Source organism: Canis lupus, chromosome 22 (assembly GCF_003254725.2).
Source record: "Canis lupus dingo isolate Sandy chromosome 22, ASM325472v2, whole genome shotgun sequence".
In the NCBI taxonomy this organism is placed as follows: Eukaryota; Metazoa; Chordata; class Mammalia; order Carnivora; family Canidae; genus Canis; species Canis lupus.
The window spans coordinates 48,093,540-48,106,339 of record NC_064264.1 but is presented as its reverse complement, the minus strand read 5'-3'; the positions used below and the strand labels follow the sequence as shown (position 1 = coordinate 48,106,339).

The 12,800-nt window shown below is 41.9% G+C and overlaps 1 long non-coding RNA gene across 2 annotated transcripts in view; it reads left to right on the top strand.

Annotated features, from left to right (window-relative positions):
• LOC112656052 (uncharacterized) overlaps window positions 1-7,759 on the top strand; it is a 53,638-nt gene extending 45,879 nt beyond the window's left edge. Inside the window, exon 5 of one of the 2 annotated variants that reach the window (XR_007405007.1) lies at window positions 6,581-7,759. This is a non-coding gene — a long non-coding RNA (uncharacterized LOC112656052). The remainder of the gene's footprint in view (window positions 1-6,580) is intronic. The other variant, XR_003134066.3, reaches the window with a different exon arrangement.
• The last annotated feature ends 5,041 nt before the right edge of the window (window positions 7,760-12,800 follow it).

Sequence of the window (12,800 nt, the reverse complement as noted above, 5' to 3'; positions counted from 1 at the left end):
GCTGGGGCATGGTGGGCCCTCGGTGTAGTTCTTTCTTCCAGTGGCTGGACCACACCACTCGATGGGACTCTCCTTTTTAATTTTTTTACATGGCAATTAAAAGAAAAAGTACCCACTCCAGTAGAGGATACACAGATTGCTTGGCAGTCGGCAGTCTGGATTTGGGCTGCCAGTTACAGGTAGGAGTGGTCTGGGCACATGAGCTGTCCAGTACCTAAAGAACTTGGGGCCTCTTTCTAGAGGGGGAGGGGAATCCCGTTACTTGCCCCATGGGGAGCTAAGCTTGGATGAAGCCCCTTCTGCTGATTCCAGTTATCTTATAGTCCAGGCCATCCAGAGAAAGCTCCTGGGATTACATCCAGGCAGTTCTGCCTATTGCCCTACCATGCCAAGTAGCCATGATTTAACAACTAAGAGTGGCCCATGAAGACAAGAATGACTGTGGGCCCAGTTGATTTTATCTCTTTGGTTTTATACCATTTTGTCCATAAATTCAGAAAAGGGACGGTGAAGGAGAGATAAATCATTATGTACCCTAAGAAAACTTACGATCACTGGGAATGTCATGTGATAATTTTATGTCACTGGTTCTGCAGATATTTACTGAGCAACTATGTGTGTGACACTGTGCAGTATAGCCTTGACCATACAGTCCAGCGTACTTTACAGGAATAGAACAGATATTCATGACTGGTGATAGATAATGCTGAAGTCCATGGGGTGAATCTTGGGGTAGGGATGGTAGAAGAAAAAAAAGAAATATTGTATTAGGTACAACTATTTCCTTTTCAGAGTGTAGCTTGGAAACTGCTTGTATTCACATAATGGGGAAATCCAAATGTTGGTAACAGCCATGTGCAGTGGTATGCTAGAGCTGGTCTGTATGAGCCCACGAGAGCCAACTCGGGAATTTTGAGGGCCAGTTGTTAAACACAGCCATTATACAAAATTAAATGCTCTAGACTTACAATAAAATAAGTTATACTAAAAATAAAGACAATAATACTTAAAATTTATTTCCTAAATATTTTAGTGCATTTCACGTTATGCTGTTGAGGCTATTTACATCTATTGCCTCTGTATGGTGGGGACGCTACATAATGACGTGCTACTGTGCCTCTCTCCCCAACTCTGCGTTCAGTGACAATACGGCAGTAGCTTGAAATTGGCCATTGTGCAGTCTTTACACCATGGAAATCAGCAGATGCTATCAATTAGGTTTGATTTATAGCCAAAGCTGGGAGAATTTCAGTTTAATGAACATTAAGAGTGAGAAAAATAGTTTAAAACTTAGAAAAATCACATATCAGATTTAATGAGAATACACCGATTGGGAAAAGAGTTAGGGACTGGGAAGCAACTCCATTTGTCAGTTGCGTTCAATTGCGATTATAGGTTGCTATAGGGGCAAGGGTTTGGCAAAAGTCAACGAGAGTGTTCTGTGCGAATGAATTGGCCAGAAAGGAACATAAACAGTATTATTATTTATAAATTGAATGAGATGTATCCATTATTAAAATTTACAATAAACAAATATGTGCATGTTTTTCTTGTTTGAAGAGCCAATTTACTGTCCACGTACTTACTTACTATGCATCTGCTATGATGCCACTGACTATGCCAAAACTATCATGGAAGGTGCTGGCAGCAGCAGCAAGGCTGTTCTTATAGTTTCCTCTGATTGGGCAGAGGAAGGAGATGGTCACCACTCTCACACTCCAGGGTGTCCTCTGCCCCGCTGCTCAGGGTGTGTGGAGTGCAAATGCCTTTCTTTTGCCAGTAGGATTAAAACACTTGTTTTTTAGCTGAGTGGTTATGAAACTTCCTATGAGGTCTTCACGGTCTTTCATTTCTTGTCAGCATGCTTAGTCCACTAGGGCTGCTGTAACAAAGTATCCAAACGGGGTGGCTTGAACCACAGAAATGTATCTCACAATCCCTGAGATGAGTTTGCTGCCAATCTGGGGTGTTCTTCAGCATGGTCCTGATCTCTGCCTGTCCCCCCGTGTGCCTGTCCAAGAGTCCGCATTCCCCCTGAATGGAGGGACACAGTCAGATGTGGTTGGTTGCCCACCCAAATGACCTCATCTTAACTCGGTCATATGCAATGGACGGATTTCCAAATCAGGACCCTTCTAGAGCCTTCTCAATTTAGCTCTTTCTCTGATTTTCCCTGAATCCGTCATCTCAGCTGTTAAGGAGAGATGAAAGTTTTTGCCATGGAGTCACTGGTGGGGTGAAGGTACAGAGTAACTGTGGAGTGAACAGTGTTGTGAGAGCAGATGCGAAAGGACCGTATGTACTGTAAAGCCCTCAAAACCCTCTATAATTGTTGGTTTCATTGTGTGTTCTCCACTGGCCTGTGCATGTTTCTCAAAAGCCAGGGCTATGGATTTTACTTCTGCATTCTCAGCACAGCAACTTTGTTTTAAAAAGATCCATTCAGTTAGAATTTTCCTTCTTTTACTCCTTTCCCTCCTTTTGCCACACCCTCTTACTGTCCTCAGTTTCAGAGGTCCTCTGTGTGTCACTGATTCCACCTGCTTAACCTTTTACTTACTTGTGGTCCTGCTCCTTGCATTCCCTGGAGTGTGGACTCTCTTTGTTTGGCTCAAACTATCAGAATGAGCTCTTAACCAATAACTCTGCTCCAGGTCTCTCTCCAAACCAGCCAGGTTGATGGATTCATCCTTTAAAAATACTGATTATTTTCTTCTTTGCTTAAAATCTCTCAAAACCTACCCATTTCCCACAAGATCGTATCCAGAGTCTCTAGAATATGAATACTATGCTCTCTGTGGCCTGGCCTCCGTGTTCCTAAAACCCATCTCCTGCAACCTGCTCCTATGAACTTTATGCTTCGGCACGCTGATTTGGGTAAGAAGTACCCAAGGTACCATACTATGTTATGGCTGCTTCAGAGTATACTATTTGTCTTCCTGGAATGTCCTTCTTTTCCCCTTTCTGGCAAATTCCTTTTCATCTTTTGAGACCCAGTATGAGTTTCCACTTCTTCAGATTCAACCAAGCAGAGTTGATCACTCTCTTCTTTGGAGACCAGATGAATTTGGAAACTTTCTTCTGGGACAGCATTCATTGCATGGAATTGTAGTGATTTGTTTGCATGTTTCTCTCTCAGCTAGATTGAAAAATCCAGCTTTATTCACTTTGTCAAATTAATTGCTTCATATGATGCCAGGGCCTGCAGCTCTGGAATAAATAATGAGTGAATATGAATCTGCTAATTCATTAAAAAAACAAGACCTTTAAACTTTGTGGTTTAGTTACATTATAAATATCGAGGAGTCACCTGCTGTGTGTCAGTCTTCACAGCAAACTCTAAGACCATTATTCCTCCCACTCTACGGATGAGCAAACTGAGGCATAGGTGAGTTAAATTGCCAAGTAATGCGTAAATAGTGCTTATCATGTGTGCATTGAACTCCAATCTGTTTGATTCCAAGCCTTTGCTCTTAGTCACGTCCCTCCATAATGCAATAACTGAAGATAAAAATGATAATGGGAGTAAGAGACTTTTTAGGGATAAAAGCTATAGTAACATAAGTATTTACTTAATTTATCCCTTAGGGCTTAATTTGTAATATTAACAACATTTGTTAGTCTAAAAAAAAAAGAAGTTACTTGTTTGGAAAAGCCAACTTTTAACGAAATCAAATGGAAAGTAGATTTTCTTTAGAAGTTTGAATCAAACACTCAAATCCCTCTGGAAACTTGTGACTTCCCACCAACAGCAGAGCATGATGCCACTTTGCAAGGGCTGGGTTTGCCCTGCCTTAGGGCATGAGGAACCTATTAAGGTTTTGGTTTTTTTATTTTCTATTAGGACAGGAGTAAAAGTCAAGACAAGTGCACTGTCACTCTTCTTATCCTTTGGTCTCCATTGTAGCTCTGTAAGGAGAGAAGGGCAAGGATTTTATTCCCATTTCACAGGCTAGAAAGTGAGGCTCATGAAAGTTATGTGAAGCCATGTGCCTATCCTCCACTATTTTGGCATCTACTTTCTTTCTTATCCGCATGAAAGCATTTCTTTCAGGACAGATTCCCAGAATTTCAGCAAGAAATGGAGAGCCAAGTATAAGAGGAGCTACTCCCTCTGCTTTAGAAAGGAAACCTGCCCGATTTATTTTTGGTTTGACATTCTATTGCTTGCTGTTTCCTCTCTAGTGCCTTTGTTTGCAGTGGGTCCTCAGCTTTTAGCCTGCCGGTCCATGCATGTGCCTTAAAGTTGACCCGGAGTCAGGACGTTTTGGTATTGACATTTCCTGTCTCAATTTCCTTCCCTGCTTCCTTATGATTAATGGTCAACCCTCCTCCCACCTGCATTTCTGCCTTCCAGCAAGAGATGCACTCTCCGACAAGAATTGTTTCCCTGCAGTTTTGTAACTAAAAATAACAATAATAAAAGTCTTCAATTAATCTCTCACCTCCCCAGTCTGCTTTGCAATGGTTCTCTGGGTTGTGCTCATGCGTTAGGTCAAGCAACTGGCTGGCCAGTGGAAGAACCTTTCTAAACTGCCAAGAAAAGGTGAGGTTAGCACCTCCTGAGCAGGACACCATCTCCCTGGGTCAGGATAGGCAGAGCACACAGGAGCTTAGACTTGTTTTGCTCTTTAAAAAATTGTTTCTTGAAGAATTATTGTGTGCCAAGCACTGCAGTAAGTATGTCATGTCCATCATGGCCTGTAATCCTTATAGATCAACCTGGTGAGGGAAGTCACATTATCTTCATCTTATTTTATTTATTTAATTTTTTAAAAAAGATTTTATTTATTCATGAGAGACACATACAGAGAGAGGCAGAGACATAAGCAGAGGGAGAAGCAGGCTCCCTGCAGGGAGCCCGATGTGGGACTCAATCCCAGGACCCCAGGATCACGCCCTGAGCCAAGGGCAGACGCTCAACCACTGAGCCACCCAGGTGCCCCACACCATCTTCATTTTAAAGATGATAATTGAAACACAGAGAGGTTAACTAAGCTGCCCAAAGTATACAGTTAGAGGCAGGATTTAAACCCAGGATTATCTTGGTTCGTTTTTGTGAGCCTCTCGGTTGTGTTTTAATTTTAATATTATTGCTATTATTATCAGAATTGTAAACACTCACTTGATAAACTGTTGCCAGCCTTTAGTACATGCTAGGAGAGGTGTCCAACCAAGGGAAAAAGAAACCTAAGTAAGATACAGTTTCTGCCTTCAAAGGGTTTTCAGATAAATGATGCAAGCCTACTGTCTCTCCTTTCTTAAGGAGGAGCTGTTTGAAATAAAGTCATATTCACCTTGCCCAATCTCAACATACCAAAGTTCCTTTTCTGGTTTTGACCCACCAGAAGATATTATGTACGGTTAGGCCAATAATTTTTTCCAACCATTTAAAAAAATATAATCCAGGTCTCAAATCAATGACTCCTTCATTCCTATGATGTTTTTTTTTTTTTTTAAAGTGGTAGGTGGGGTTCAGTTTTGTAACCAGCCGCACCTTTATCATACCTAACAATAGAACAATGCCAGGCCACCCCTTCTGCATGTCAGTAGGTGGCAGTCTGGCTTTGCATGCACGGTGAGCCTGGGATCAAGAGGGATTCAGAAATCCACGTGCTGTGGAAATTCCCATCACCAGCCTTTTCAGGTCTTTCTGGACTGAAAAGCAATGCATTCTCCAAACCTAAAAACATAAATGTTATGACAGAGCCATTTCCAGAAACTGCTACTTTGTCTTAAGTGAGCTAGGGGAAGAATCTCATCAGGACTCCTGTGGCCATTGTGGTGTGCAGTCAACTCCACCTCCATCTCATTTGGGGACATCGTGCCTGCTGGAGACGCTTTCAGATCTACCCACCTGGACCAGCTCCCTGAAATGGGCCTCTCCTGAATGGCGGCCTCTTCATTTTTCTTGCTCATATCAGAGAATTCAAATAGCTATGTCGTCCTGCTCTAGTAATTCTCAATCTCCCTAAGATATCATCAGTCATGATTAGATAACCATAGGACTTTAATATAACCTCACCAATTGAGACACAAATAATATTGGTATCTGTGATAGTGATGGCTGACAAGTTTACCTGTGAATTTCTTAGCAAAAAAAAAAAAAAAAAATTTGCTAAGCAAACAAGCCCTAATAATGAAATAATGGGATTCCTATTGAATTAAGGGAAGCAAAAATTACATATATATCACAGACTGCATGAATTGTACCATTGTAGAGGTCAAGTGGTATCTTGTAGAACATTCTCTTCATTGTACCAAATTCAGCATCTCTTTGGAAATTCAAGTTAATGATAGTTTCGAGTTGCTCTACTTACTAGAAAGAATAAGGGAGCCTTACCTTTGACATCCATAACCATATTATAGACTTTTAACTTGTGGCCTTCCAATTTCTTTAAATTAGTAGATTAACTAAATTAGTTTTACTTTATTTGGTGATCTAAGTAGTTTGATTAGTTTGACTAAATGAGGTTTACCCTATTCTTGAGTTTCATACAGAAATAAGGAATTGATACTATTACCTAATGACTTTCCTTGCTGTAAGGTGTTTGGTCAATTTTCTCTTTTTCCTTTCCAGGAAGCCGCTAATTGGTGAGTGCCAAATAAGACTCCTTAGGAAGCAACAGAAGCTCTTTAAATAAGCCACTGGAAGCCACTCTTCCTTCCTTTGCTGTCAGAGATGAGCACCTACATCCGGGAATTAAGCTTGAACCAGAAGGAGTCTGTCCTGTGGGCTGCTGTGATTGGAAGTGTTCCGGGGGGGGGCCCTGTCCTGAAATTCCTCCTCCATGCTACCAGGCATCTAAAATTTGGGCTTTGGACATGGCCCCGACGCACCCCAGTCTTTACAATTCCATTCATATCATGCAAGTGTTTCTGTGGGCCAATAATGAAAGCCTTAGGGCCGTCACCACTCACTTTCCAATCAAGGAAGACATGGAGAGGCTCCTTTGAGAATGTGCCAAGGGAGACGCTTTCAGATGGGAGGAGAGCTGGAGGGTGCTGGGGATAAAGGGAAGGAGCCAAGAATGACAATAATGATAACCAAAGCCCGAAGGCTCCGGCCCTGCCCCCTACCCCAACTCCAACCACCATTATTCTTCCCTTGGTTTTGTGGCCTTTCATTTCCTGAACACACCATCCTGTTTCCTGCTGTAGGGCACCCACCACAGCTATTCCTGGAATCCTCTTTCCCAAGGACTTTTCCTGCTCATTGACCTCATTATGAATGTCTCAGCTCCAATTTCACCACCTCTGAGAAGCCTTCCTTGATCACCCAACCTCAAATCATCCCTTGCTCCACAGCTACCCCAACACTCTATTGTATCACTCTGGATTACTGTCTTTCTAGTACTTACACTCTGAAACAGTCCTGTCAGCCCATATGGTTACTTGTTTGTCTTCTATCACTAAACTTCATTTTACTATGAGGCTTTTGTCTTTTACTATGGGACTCAGTTTTGGTAAATGCTGGGGCTGGTATCCTCAGCCTCTTGGAAATATCCCAGCATTGATTAAACATTCAACAAATGCTTATTTATTAAATGACTAGATGAAATAAGAAAACAAATTAAATTTTATTACCTGAAGACATGGACTTGCCTGCTGGAACCAGTAACACGAGAAGGCCAAGAACTGAGAAAAGTTACAGATTTTCCCCTCCTGCAAACTCATGAGTTAGCCTGTCACAATTCCTGTATGCTGGCAGGTGATGATAAAGGACAGGTCTTTATAAAGGACAGGTCTAAGGTAAAGGACAGTTTATTAGGTCTAAGATAAAGGACAGTTTATTAGTCACACAAATGGCAGTAGCCAGAGTATCAGCATTGGCTGTAGTTTCCTGAGCCTCAGTTTCCATAAAGATGGCAAGGTAGTATCTGCACACACAGTGGGGTACATTACAGGAGAAGAGGTCTGCGCTTAGGGATCCCAGATCTCATACAGTGGACTGTAAGCATACCTGGCCACAGACTGGAGGGAGGCACCTTCATTATACCTGACAGTTAACAAACCTGCCTTTTGCCTTTGAGGGAGATATGCTTACTTGCTTGGTTTCTTTCTTTCTTATGTTTTTAAAGATTTATTTATTTATTTATTTTAGGGCGGGTGCAGAGGGAGAGGCAGAGTGAGAGTGAGATAGAGAGAATTTAAGCAGACTCCGTGCTGAGCATGGAGCCCAATGTGTGGCCTGATCTCACGACTCTGAGATCATGACCTGCGCCAAAACCAAGAGTCGGAGGCTCAACTGGCTGCACCACCCAGGTGCCCCCCAGGGAGATACTCTTTCTTTGTTCAAGCATGTTCATTCGAGGATGCTTGATTGGATAAAACTTCTTTGAAAAGACAGTCAGTGAAGAAGGCAGTCAGAGCCTCTGCTTGCAAGATATTCAGAAATGTGGGAGATCCATGGGAAGTTGCCTCCAAATAAGGCCCATCTTCCTGGTTTATCTTTCACTAACAATCCCTTTATCATGTGTTTCCTTCTCATCCCAAGGAAAATTCGAATAATATTTGTTATCTCATACACATTCCCTTCTGTAGGGAAATAGCCTATGAATAAGTAAACCCATGCTTGCTGAGGAATTTCTATGTGGTTCCTGCTTTTGGAGCCGTGGAGCTTTCATTCTCAATCTGGGGTGCCCGTCTGTCCATGGCTTTCTGGTGGAGTGCTGAAGGGTAAAGCATGGGGTAAAAATAGAAGACTTTTATGCATTATAATTTCTACTAGAAAAAAATGGAGAAAGGCCTACTAGCTTTCTATTAAAATAAACATGGCTATATTATGCACTGGAGCAAAATATTCTCCAGGATTTTAAAGATAAAGCCATGATTTCTTTAGGCAGTACTGTTACCATCCCCTGCCCCCGAGCACAACTTTTTTCTGCCACTTTAGTGGGAAATTTTAAAAGCCCTTTTAAAGAGCAGCATATTCCAAACTATAGCCCAGGATCCCTTAGTGGACCATAAAATCAATCACGTGGGGCTTGACTGACAACTAATAATAATAATAATAATAATAATAATATACAATAGAACGGGCAATATCAGAGGGCTTCATAAATAGAAGTATAATTTCATTGAACATTTATATCAGGGTGTGTGTGTGTGTGTGTGTGTGTGCATGTGTATGTGAATGGACGGAGTTGCAGTGTTAAATGTATTTCTCTATGGGCTTCAGTTACAAAAGTTTAAAAGCTACCACTGCAGAGGATATTCTAAAGCATAGAAAACATTTTTTTAAAAAAATTTTGTTTATTTATTTGACAGAAAGAGAGAGAGCACTAGCAGGGGGAGAGACAGAGGGAGAAGCAGACTCCCCACTGAACAGGGAACCCGATGTGGGGCTCGATCTCAGGACCCTGGGATCATAACCTGAGCTGAAGGCAGATGCTTAACTGACTGAACCACCAGGTACCCTTGAAAAAAATTTGTTTTACCCATAAACATCTTAAAATCCATTAAGAGCTGAGATGTGAACAAAATTAGTGTCAGATAAGGAAGGAGCTTGGGAAGCAGGCTCTCAAATTTGCATATGATGAAACCAAGCAAATATGATGGAGGATAGAATTAAAATTCCAAATAATCTTGAAGGATTAAATTACAGAATGAGCAATGGAAATGTAACTAATCAGCACGAAGTTCTGTTTTTTTATTTGAAAAAAAAAATCCATCAAATTAGGAGGACTGCTGTTTCCAGGTGAAGGTAGTCTCGGCTCCTCTGTACCTGCATACTCAGCCGCACCTGCCGAGCTGTCTGCCAGTTGGAGAGGAGGCTTCTCGGGGAGAAAGGCATTTATAAACCTAGTAGAGGGCATCTGGAAGAAGATGACCTGCAATGCAGGACTTGTATGTGGACAAGAGGATACTAGGGGATTAAGGGAAATCACATTTATTGGTCATATATTGTATTTCAGGCAGCTTACCCAACTGTCTTTAGATATTTGGAAGGTATCAGCTGAAAAAAGAGGAGTGGGGTCTCTGTGTGGCTCCACTGCCATTGCTGATAAGAGCTGCCATTCATTGAGAGCCCACAGCACACCGGACGTTTAACAGATGCTTTACAACATTTCTTTCAACAATGTGACAACCACCACCATTTATCAAGCCCTATGTGTCAGACATAGTACAGTCTTTTACTTGACTATTTTATGTAATCCTCACAACTATCTTCTGAGGAAGGTATTAATTTTATGCCCATTTGCAAATGAGGAAAGTGGGTCTCAGAGAAGTAGTCACAGAGTTACTAAGTGATAGATTTTGGCTTAGTGTGAGGAGAAAGTCTTTAACTATTAAAACTGCCTTGAAATGGGCGTGGGTTTTTGCTTGAAGAAATGAAGTCATTGCTCTTGGGACGAATTAAGTAGGAAACACCTTCCATTGGTCAGGGATCTTTCATTGGAAGTCAATGTTCAGATATAGGAAGGTGACTCCAGGCAAGTGTGGTAGGGCAGACTTCCTGGAGGAGATGGGGATTTATCCTGGTCCTTGGAGGGAGGCTGAGAAGGTGAGAGAAGAGCAAGGATGGACCTTTAAAGGAGACTTCACAGTAGCAAAGCCAGATCTGGGCTATGTGCCTTGCACTATAGCTGAGGGACACTGAGGAGACCTGTCCGGGTAGTTTGCTCCTTCACTAACCCTTCTTTGTCTGTGTCCTTGACCCCAGTAGCCCATCTGAGCACCAGGTTGGGGTCCTGGTGCCAATTCCACATCTTGTCTCGTGGGCAGTTTTCTTTTGTTGCCAACTAAATCCTACCCTAGGTGGGGTTGCATGGAGGAGAGTTAGGCACCTACTAAAAATTGTTACCTTTTCATTTTATAGCTTATAGCTTCCCCACCCCTGTCCTCAGTGACCCATCACTTCTTTCATTGAAGACTTTGCTCAGCTTCAAACCTCCAAACCTTGTGGGTTGTCCAGTTCTCCCTTGTAGGAGATTGTTGGGTAGGTCCTTCTGGGCATCACTGATATATTGGGATCCAACAAGAGCCTTGAGAACTTTGTGGTGATCGTTTGTCTTATCTTGAACTTGTATCCTGGCTCCATGTGTTAGTTTTCGATTTTGTGTAATAAAAAAACACCAACTTAGAGACTCAAAACACCACCCATTTATAAACTTGTGGTTATGTACATTGGAAGACTGGATGGCTTAGCCAGCTTATCTGCTTAGAGTCTCTCAGGACCAAAATCAAGGTGGGGTGAATTCTCATATGGAGACTCTGGGGGAGACTCCACTTCCAGGATCACTGGGACTGATGGCAAAATGCCACCCCTTAGGATTGTAGGACGGGGGTCTCCATTTCTTTGCTGGCTGTCAGCTAGGGATCACCTTTAATTTTTAGAGGCCACCTGGATTCTGTATCATGTGACCTCCTCTGTCTTCATGCCTGCAATCCTCCTGACTTCTACCATCAGCATGAGAAAATGCTCTGCCTTTAAAGCCTCCTATGATTACCTTTGGTCCACTGGAGTAATTTCTGTTCTCATTAACTCGAAGTCGCCTGACAAATCCCTTAGGCATCACCTTAATCACATCATCATAAAGGAGATATCTCACCCTATCAAAGTAACCACCCACACTCTCAGGGGAAGGGATTATACGAAGGTGAAAGGAATGTGGGGTTATCCTAGGATGCTACCTAGCACATTGAGCAAATATTTCACTTTGCTTTATCTCACTGCCTGATTGTTACTGAGCATGGAGGAACACTGCTTCCTAACCCATCTTTCCCTTTAGGTTCTCTGTGTTATTGATTATCTTATTTTATTTTTATGCTAGCAAATCTCCTACAACTTGGACGGTGCAGTGCCTGGTTCACAGAAAATTCCTGATAGGTTTTCAGAAGTTCTACTCTGTCATATGCTGGCTCCCCAAATATCAGCAACACAGCCTGGTGATAAGACAAAGCTGCATTCATTGCTCAGTGCTGTGGTGAATACCAACCACCCTGGGAGAGCTTCAGCAGGGTATCAAAGGAGGAGAGTGAGGTCAGATTTGTTGAAAATTGGGAGATCAGTGAAAGATAGGTCTTTCCATGTGTATGTGTGTGGAGGTGTGGGATTAAGGCTCACAATTAAAGATCATGATATAATAGTCTGGACTGTTGGAAACAGTGAGGTGAAGACTTTTGATGCAAGGACTTAAATAGGCTGATGGTGCAATCAATGTTTTTTCACCTTTTTTTTTTTTTTTTTGCAATCAGTGATTTTTAATGGAAGAGTCGATGGCTCTTTAGGGAAATTCCTATAATAAACAGTCAAGGTGTTTGCCTGGGCAAGAGTGTTCTAGAATAATAATGTCATGTTAATATACAGTAAGTTCAGAGTGTGTGTGGGGGTGGGGGGGTGGGGGGGTAGGTTATTCTAGTCTTCAGTATCCAAGGTATATGGGGGAGTAGATGACTTTGGTTCTTTTTTGAAAATTTCTATAGTTCTATTTATTCTATTTTATTTTTAAAAGATTTTACTTATTTATTCATGAGAGACACAGAGAGAGAGGCAGAGACATGGGCAGAGGGAGAAGCAGGCTCTCTGTGGGGAGCCCGATGTGAGACTCGACCCTACGATCACAACCTGAGCTGAAGGCAGATGCTCAATCTGAGCCACCCAGGCATCCCCAGTTATATTTATCTTAAAATATTTTTTGTAGCTGTAAAATATATTTACACAGAAATTTTTAAGAAATGGAAAAGAAAAAAAATCATCCCAGAATTATATTTCCTGGAGTTTATATTTTGAGTATCTTTGTCCACTTTTATATTCTCCAACATTATAAGTATTTCCTAATGTCATTATATGCCCC